The sequence below is a fragment of the Trichosurus vulpecula genome, chromosome 3, assembly GCF_011100635.1.
Source record: "Trichosurus vulpecula isolate mTriVul1 chromosome 3, mTriVul1.pri, whole genome shotgun sequence".
NCBI classification, from domain to species: Eukaryota; Metazoa; Chordata; class Mammalia; order Diprotodontia; family Phalangeridae; genus Trichosurus; species Trichosurus vulpecula.
Window position 1 is genome coordinate 262,669,285 of NC_050575.1, and position 10,190 is coordinate 262,679,474.

At 36.6% G+C, this 10,190-nt stretch overlaps 1 non-coding gene across 1 annotated transcript; it reads right to left on the bottom strand.

The window, feature by feature from the left end:
• Positions 1 to 1,684: 1,684 nt before the first annotated feature.
• Positions 1,685 to 1,790, bottom strand: LOC118845123. The gene has a single exon (XR_005010007.1). It is a non-coding gene; the product is annotated as a U6 spliceosomal RNA (small nuclear RNA).
• Between the last annotated feature and the right edge of the window lie 8,400 nt (positions 1,791 to 10,190).

A 10,190-nucleotide genomic window follows, 5' to 3' on the forward strand; every position in this document is an offset into this window, starting at 1 on the left:
CCAATTTGAATGAAACATGAAACAGAAAGCTATTTCTCGAATGTGGTTGATATAATGAATGGCAGAATATTTGTGATAAAGGAGGTGACAGAAACTAGCTTTTCTTCAAAACTAGAAAGGAGTTGGCCCAGATAAAATCCGGAGTTATGGCTCAAACACCTCAGAATGGCATATAAACTGAGAGCAAACATCTTAAGCTCTGATGTGTCTTGATTTTATCCTTCTTAAGAGATGGCATCATGTATTTACAACTAAAAGTCCTAAATATCACTGACTGACCCCTCACAATAAAGGAACCTATATATTTAAGAATTTTATGAAAAGTATCCACAGCTTATATTGCTCAAAATATGTAAATGCTTACGTGAAAATAATTATCTTGGCTACGAAGCAAAAAGAACAATTCTTCCCAAAGTGCCAGAGGCTATAAAGAGCAAGCACTGTAACATTTACGCTGTCTATTGATTATCATAGTCTTTAACTGAGTTCCACACATATGGCTTACTCATGTACTACAAATATATAAACTAGATCCAAGTATAATGAGTATTTGATGCTCACATGAAAAGATGTTATATATTTAAAACATGGATCCAACACAATAATGTCAAAAATAATTGATATAAAATGTGGCATCTCCTAGGGAGATAGTTTAAGCCCGCTATTATTCTGTTTAGTCTTAGTTCCATCATCATCACTTCTGAGTAGGAGTGAGTATGGGAGTTGTTTTAAAACATCCTATGTACATATGTACATAGATGATATCAAGTTATATGGTTCCACTGAAAAGCACATTAAACAACTATTTTGTCATGGAAATATTCGTCAACGATATTAAAATTAAACTTGTACTTGATAAGCATAAAATTCTTAATGTGTACCATAGATGAGTCAAAACTGAAGGCTTTTAGTTTTTAGACAGAGGTCAACTGAATCAATATATGAAAGCAATACTAAAAAATAAACATCAGACAAGACACATCAAATGTAAGGTAATCAAAGGGAAAGCTGAGGGTATATGTGTGTTAAGAGACTGACTGGAATCCTGAAGTAAAATCTTGATAGAAAGTCCAGACTTAGAGCAATTAATTAGTTTTAGCTTTTTAGAGGAAGTACAAATTTAGAGCAATTAACTAGTCTTAATGTATCAGAATACAAGTCATAATGTATTCTTTAGTTAAAGTAAAATGCATAACAAAATGGATCTAGACATTAACCAAATGAAAACTTGCCCAATGGTAATAAGATACAAAGTGTGCCAACTCCAAAGTAACTATAAAGATGAACACTTGATAGATAAATATCCTCAGAGTTTGATTGTCAAAAAGCGAAACCTACACAGAAATACTTGTGAAACAAATAGACCTCACTTCACGAAACAGTATAAAGACCACCAAAGGATAGATACCATCAGTTTGTCAAATATGACCAAAAGTGACTTGTCTCTGGGGGAATAATTAGCAACTACAACTACAAAAACAGTAAGAACAACAATAAATAATAATAATAATAATAATAATATCGCAGTTTAAGGTTTTCAGAGTATTTGAAATATTTCATTTGATCTTTACAGTAACCCTGGGAGGTAGATGTTATTATTAAAAATAATCAATTCCATGTCAATAAAAAAGCATTCAATGACTGGGTCATGAAGTTTTATACAAATAGAATGGAATGGAATATATGGAACGTGGAATGTTTCATGAATTTGCATGTCATCCTTGCACAGGAACCATGCTCATCTTCTCTCTTTCATTCCAATTTAGTATATGTGCTGCCAAAATGAGCACAGAAGGCTTTTTTAAATAATTCGAATACTGAAAATAATTATGCAGCTAGGTGGCAAAGTAGATAGAGCATTAGGTGTCAGGAAGACCTGAGTTCAAATCTATCCTCAGATACGTACTGATTATGAACCCCGTTTGCCTCAGTTTTTTCATCTTTAAAGTGAGGATATTAATAGATAATAATAGAGCCAACCTCCAGGGTTTGATATTAAGTTAAAATGACATGACATTTATAAAGCACTTTGCGAACCTTAAAGCACTACATAAATGCTAGCTATGAGGAGGAGGAGGATGCAATGGAGTGGTGGAAATTGTGTTTCATAGTATTGCAAGTAGCAAAAAATTAACATCTACCAGGGGCCTAGAAAAAAAAAATCAGATTAATAGCAGTATATACCAGAAGCTTCCTATCCTTAAAAACTAACATAAAAATCCCTAAAATACAAGTACACATTCCTAAACATTCTAGAGAATTCATTCAATAAACTTTACTGGAATATGGGATGCTTCAGTATCTTTACCGACAAAACTATTGGTTACAACTGCTCTCATATAACATTACTTCAAACAAATTTAAAAGCAGTGTTTTTAATGGATCTTATATACAAAATGCTCATAACCTCCAACTACATGGAATGAAATGTTTTTAAATTTCAGAGACTGAAAGGAAGAAATGAAAACAATTTGAAAAGAAATTGAGTTCCACGGGATCCCTTTTGTCCTACCTACTACTAAAGCTGAGATCTTGGTATCTAGTCTCATCACTTCCTGGCAAACAGAGGGAAAAATTGGAAGCAGTGTCAGATTTTGTATTCCTGGGTTCAAATGGCAACCGCAGCAATGAAATTAAAATACCCTTGGTCCTTGAAAGGAAAACTGTGACAAATCCAGATAATATATTAAAAAACAGAGACATTATCTTGCTGACAAGGGTCTGTATAGTCAAAACCGTGGTTTTTCCACTAGCAATATATGGCTGTGAGAGTTGGATTATAAGAAAAGCTGAGTGCCACAGAATCTATGCTTTCAAATTGTGGTACTGGAGAAGACTAACGAGAATCCTTTGGGCAGCAAGGAGATCAAATTAGTTAATACTTAAAGAAATTAATTCAGACTACTCATTGGAAGGACAAATGCTGAAGCAGAAGTTTAAATACTTTGGCCACATAATTAAAAGGTAAGACTCATTTGAAAAGGCCCTGATGCTGGGAAAGATTGAAGACAAAAGGAAAAGGGAATGGCGGAAGATGAAATGGATAGGTAGTGTCGTGAGTTTGGACAGACTTAGGGAGATAATGGAGAACAGAAGGGCCTGGTTTGTTATGCTTCATAAGGTCACAAATAGCCACACAACTGAACTACTACTACTACCACCACCACCACCACCACTACTACTACTACTACTACTACTACTACTAATTTTGGCACTATTTTGATTTTGTTTTTGCATCCCTAGCACTTCACAGAATGTTTTTCACTTGGTGATTATTCAGTGTTCATTGAATCAAAATCATTTACCCTCACCTAACCTGTTAGTTGATAATAGCCTAAGGTGGGATTCTTGATAAATGTGCCTTCATTTTAATAAACAATTCTTGAAGATCAAAATACCTTTGAAAACTGAAAGAATACTAAGTGGAGAATATGTGGTACCATGAATAAGCAGAGACATGTTAAGCTAAGGGCCTGGTTTAAATGTCATTATGTCACATGAGGGGCATCAAGTCCATTCCTAAATCTGTGTGGTCAACAGAATAGTCTCACACAGCCATCACCAATGAGATTCACCAGTTGACAAACATTTACTAAGTTTATCAGAGTTGGGGCAAAATATGTGTACAACTTAGGAAAAGATTGTTTTCACTACCATTATCCTTGCATTTAAGATTTGTTGTTGTTCAGTAATTTTTCAGTCATGTCAGACTTTTTGTGACCCCATTTGAGGTTTTCTTGCCATATATACTGGAATGGTTTGACACTTCCTTCTCCAGCTCATATTATAGATGAGGAACTGAGACAAATATGGTTGTGACTTGCCCAGGGTCACACAGCCAGTAAGTGTCTGAGGCCAAATTTGAACCCAGGTCTTCTTGACTCTGGGCTGGGTACTCTTTCCACTGTCACATAGGTGCCCACATTTAAGGATGACACCCCTTACATGTGAGCATCCACTAAGGCTTTGGACCTTCAGTTCCCATCTGGCAATTGACTTAACATATACTATATTTACAGGAATATTATAAAAGATTTATAAATATAATATTTATAAGTATAATATTTAAATTCCTTGTTATATGCACATGCCCACCCCTATACATTGCAACCAAGTTGGTTACCTACCTTGTCTATTCCTAGCTCAGTTTCTGGTACCTACTTTCTATTATAATTTTTATCAAGGAGAGTGACAGCAGCATCACTTCTACATGGCAACACCCTGAATAACAGTTTGATGGTGCATAGCTGATCATTTCCATGGAAAAAGGATGATCTGAGCAGACACAGAATGGTTTAATCACTGAGCTTTTATAGCCCAACCTATAGCTTGATGTTTTGTTTAATTGTCTGAAGCTCTAGAAATCAGAAAGGAGAGAATACTTGGGTTTAAAATGATAGGATTGCTGTAGACTTACAGGGGCAGAAATCAGAGTGCACATTTTGACCCTACTTTATCTACCCCACATTTGACCTAAGACAAATGAAAGTTCCCTTGGTTCTGTTTAGCCTTCCATAGGCCTGAGGCCCAGCACACACAGTCCTAGCCTAAAAAAAGGACTTTAGTCATCTGTCTTGTCTGGCTCATTCTAACTCATCTCTGTCTCACAACACCACAAAACCTCACAACCTCAGGAGCCCCTGGGCAGTTGAGCTAAATGAAACTTCTGGGTTTCAGTTTGATGTTGAGCCCTGCCACATGCATTCAGGAGAAAATGAACCTCCACGGCTATAAACTGCAAACAGATCAAAACCACCAAGACTGTTTGATGAGACCCATGTGAAGGAAAACCGCTGAGTTGTGCCTGTCTCTTGTTAAGCACACAGGACTTGTTCTGTTGAATATTGGTTGTTTCATATCCCCACCCCACCTTGCTCATCCCTTTCAGGTACCAGTTTGTCAGCAATACTAATTATTCATGGTTGCCACCAGAGAGGCAGATTCCTGAAAAATAAATCTGCAGGTGCTCTGTGAAAGCCATGTCTACTACAGAATCACAACCAACAGTTTCCTATAAGCCTATGGACTCAGAAAGCCTGAGGTCATGAGAGTAGAAAAAAGTGAAGACAATAGAATCATGTTCTTATCAGTTGTTGCCCCTGTTGGAGGCAAATGATGCTGGTAAGAATTCTCATTTATATGCCCTCAACATTTGCCATCTGACCAGCTGTCTTTCTCAATTTGCTGGGAAAGATTGCTGCAGAAGTATGACCTATGGTCACACCCAGAATACTCATTCTGGGCTTTGTGTTTCAGTGAATTCTGTCCAAATGAATGTTGTTCCTCAACCGGTCCTTTGTGTGAGTTAGTGTCTCCAATAATTTCCTGTGGAATTGGTGCAGGGGACACATGTTCTATTCCTTGTGATCCTGGAAATTCGTTGTTGTGTTTGTCCTTTGTTTTTGAAGAGGATCATGACATCAGGGAAATGATGACATGACTTGCAGTTGACTTTGACTTGAGCGAGGGAGGGTTGTGCAAGGTCATCAGCCTCACTTTCTCCTCCAGAGCCATATGGGTCCAGTGACCAGATATTCACCGGAACGACTGGAGATGACCCAGGGTGCAATGGGAGACCCTGGCCCTTTTAGGCTAAGGCCTTTTCATGTACTCACTTAAAGTGGGGTAATGCCCATTCCGTGAATAGGCCTCTTTAAAAAGTGAGTGAAGGGATAGCCCCTTAAATTAGAAAAAAAAGAAAAGAAAAATCAAGCTGGGAGGGGAAGACCCTCAAGGTTGCTGTTCCAAAGAGACACAGTTACCACTGACATTCATGCTAAGCCTGGAGGGCCCAAAATACAGCCATTAAATGGATCTTGGACAGGGACCTATTGTGGTCTAATCTATGAGTTTCAAAGAGAACTGGGTTTAAAGATTTGCGAAAGAAGAAAGAAAAGCAGCTAGGTAGCACTGGGACTTGAAAAAGGAAGAGCTGAGTTAAAATCCCACCTCAGACATTTACTACCTTTGTGACCCTGGGCAAATCACTTAACCTATGCTTGTCTCAGTCTGGGAACCTAGAAAACTTGAGATAAAAATAATATCAACCTTGCTGGGTTATTGTGAAAAGAACATGATATAGTATTTGTAAAGTGCTTAGTACAATGCCTGGCATACAAGAGACATTATAGAAATGCTAGGTGTTGTTTTTATTATTATTACTGCTATTCTATGGTTCTATTTAATATGATTCATTCTTGTTTGATTTTCAGCATAAAGGACATCTCTTGTCACACAGAATCTGGCGCATACTTGGTACTCAATAAATGTTTACTGATCGATTGATTAAGCATATAGTGTAACCAGAGGACATTTTTTTAATCTTTCAACACATGTACCAATAACATGCCAAAGTAATTAAATATGCCAGTAGAGTTTACGCTGAAATCCTGTTCCTATTGTATTTTATAAGGTAATAAAGTGTAGGGCTTTGCTATAAGAAGCCAAAAACTGAATAGCATTCCCCTTTCACTGGCATCAATTCATTGGCTGAGAGATTCTCTTCTTGACTCCTCAGTGTCCACTGTTGCTTAAACAAAAAATCTTAAAGTGAATGGTTATAATAAAGTAATGTAAAAGGCATGTTATTGAACTAAAGATATAATTACTCTATATGTGTGGGTCAGATAGCCTTATTTGTGGGCCAGAAAAGATCTACAACACCCAGGTCTTCTTGTCAATATTTTAGCTTCTTATGTAATATCCTATGTGATCCCCTTATTTAGAAACCAGGATGATAGGATTTAAAGTTAAAAGAGATCATCTAGTCCAACTCTTTCATTTTATAGATGAGGAATGTGAAATTTAATGATGGGAAACAATATGCTAAAGGTCATATCACTAGGAAATGCCTGAGCCAGGATTTGTATCCAGATCTGATTGCAAGTGCAGAGCCTTTTTGATTTCCATTCAAAAGTGATTATGAAGGAGCTATGCTACTTCACTTGATACATTTTCATGGGCTACTATACCTGTGTAACATTCTTAGAAGTATGGGCATGCACACAAGCATACACACACACAGACACACACACTGAGATCACTAATAAGATGAATAAATAATTTACACATACAGGTCATCCTTCTCATCCTAAATTACATTTAGAATCATTTCTGATTCCTCCAAGCTTTTGAACCCAGTCTATACTCTCTGGTTATGGTTCCTAGACTTCTCTTGTGAGCAGCTCTATCAATGTTCCTTCTTTATTTCAAGAGTTGACCTCCTGGGAAAGGATGCAACTTTGAACTTGAACTCTTCTCAGCATATGCCTTGACAACTACTCTATCTAAAAACTTCTAACCATAGTAGAAGGTGTCCCTATTAGGCATATAATACATTCTTCACAACACTACTAAGAAAAATGTAGTACAAGTATTATTATCCCAGTTTTCTAGATGAAGAAACGGAAGTTCAGAAAAAATTGCCATTTTCTGACAATCACACAGCTAGTAAGTGGTTCCCAGGACTGAAGGGAAAGTTGTCACTACAAATGTGTTTTCCACTGAACTATATGGTTCTCTGGTATCTTATTTCCTAGAGTAGTACATTTTAGAATTTTAGAACACATCAGTCATACTTTATTGATTTGTGAAATTTATCTTTACCACATATTCATAGTGTCATGTGCAAATTTCTCTCATTGCAATATATTCTGCTCTGGCATTTTCTCAAGTTTAACATGTGTAGCCAGCAATATTTTAATAATTTCAGTACTATTCATTCTTTTTATTTTTGATATCTTGTAAAGCTTTATATGCTGAAGGCTTTTTCCATAAAGTTTAATGAGAAAAAAATCACTTCCTTAGTACTTAGATTTCATAGAAGACCTAGCAAACAACATTGATTCAACACTTGGCAATGAAATAGACTTGTATTTCAGTACTCAAGAATCTATAGTTTCACTAGCATTGTACCCCTTCCATTTATGTAGAATGCAAGCCCATCACAACTTTGTAGTCTCTATAAAGATTTTCATGGAACAATTCATTTACCTAGATTCCAGCCCTCTACCAATGAACCTCTCTGGATTTAGATGATCTGGTCCTTGAATAACAGATATATAGCCTTTACAGGGGCCCAAGTAACAGATACACCAAGAGCATATTAGTGTGGCTCTGATTTCCATCACTGAAGTTACAATAAAATGATTTTATGAAATATAAAATGGTATGTAAGTATAAGGTGTTATTATTATTATGATGATGATTATTTATAATGGTGTCATCATCATCATTTATTCTTACGGTTTAGTTTTGAAGTACTGCTTTGCCCAGGTAAACCAGCAACCACGTGATAGTTCCAAGGTAGTCCAGCAACCTGCCAGAGAAGAGTACATCTACTGAACAAATAGAGTTGGTCCCTGGCTTTGCAATCTTTCTCAGGGACATATTCTTTATTGAAATAATAGAAAATTTTCCACAGTGGTCAATACAGAGAAAGAACCTGATTAAAATGCTGTTTCAAAAGGTGTTGACCATTTGTGTGGACTTTTTGCAAATATTTACCCAGCTTTCATTTATAAAAACACACAAATATTTACTATTCCAATTGCAGCAGTACTTAGCAAACACTCTTCCTTTCCAACCAGGAGCTAAAGCTCAAGGAAGTACACAGAGCAACACTAATTGGACTCATGTTCTTATAAGGGAAAACTGTTCTGTCCTTTCTTGAAAAGGCTACTTTCTTTTTTATTATTTTCCTAAAACCATGCCAGATGAAATGTTAGAAATAGGGGGTTCTGATGGTTGTGGGAATAGAAAGCAGAGAAGAGCAGATACATAGGTTTGAGGCTCCCAACAAGACAGTTGGTAATTGATCTAGCCACCTGTCCAGCTGGACATTTAACTTGCTTTTTCTTCACCATAACCATAGCCAAGGAAAAATGCCTTGTCAACTATTTGATATTAAATAATGTAACTTTGAATAGCTTCCTCTGTTAGTCTGCCATTGACATAACATTACATTTTGGGAACAGCATTGATGACATAAAGAAGATATAAAGAAGAGCAACCAGAATTGTGAAATGCTTCAAGAAAAGACAGTAAAGTTACAGGGGTTTGGAGAAGTCTTCTTCTGCCTACAGTATATGAGAATTTAGCTGAGACTTGAAGGAAGACCGGGAAGTTAGGAGGAGGAGATAAGGAAGGAAAGTGATACATGCAAGGGGAAAATCCAATGAAAATGCTCAGTCAAAAGATGGATTAAAATGTTTCATACACTATCAGACTTCAGACTCAGTTGATGTGTTGGTTGGTTTGTCTATGCTTTTTTATTGTTTTTGTTATAATGGATGGCTAGTTGAGTAGGGTTGGATATATTTCAGTAAACTTTTTTTAAAAAATTACAATGTTTGGCTCTAATGTTTTTCTCCACAGATTCTAAAGATTTGCTGTTTATCAAATACATGTTCCCTTTGACTCTGAATATGAGTATATTACATCAAGTTAAGTTAAATCAACAATCATTTGTAAGCATTGTCCCAAGTCCTGGGAATGTAAATACATGCACAAATTTAAATGGACCCTGCCCTCATGGACCTTACATCTTAATGGGAGAAGACAACATGCAAAAGGAAGCTGAACAGTAGAGGATGAAGGGAGAAGGTACCTGCCTGGAGCATGGTGAGGAAGGTTTAGAAAGTTAGAAGACCCTTAAAAGGAATAAAGGCATGACTGCCCTTGATGCCTTCCTTAAAATGTAAATTATAGCACTAGTCAGCCAGTCAGAGGCAGGAGCCCAAAGGGTAGATTGTACTTCCAATTTGAAAAATCCAAGGGAGAGTGAACTTTCAAAGTGAGGAGGCTTCAGTAGCATGGGAGAAAAAGTCTAGGGATTCATAAGTCTAACTGGGGAACAGGTGAGAAATCGAAAATTGGCACATTTTTTGCAGGCTAATAGTTTTTGTCATATCCATCAACCAGTGATAAAGCACCTTCCCAAATCACAGAATTTTACATTTGGAAGGTTTTTCAGTCATCTAATCCAACTCATATCCAAACAGGGATCTCCTCTACACAACATCCATAAAAACTAGTCAGCCATCATTTTCTTGAAGATCTTCAATAACAAGGAAAAGAAATTGACAAGTGAGTTTCAAATAACCAATCTCCAGACTGCAATGCTTTTTATCTATCTGGAGTTCATTTTCTTTGAGTAGGAGGGAGATATTCAGAACAGTGGTGTTAGAATC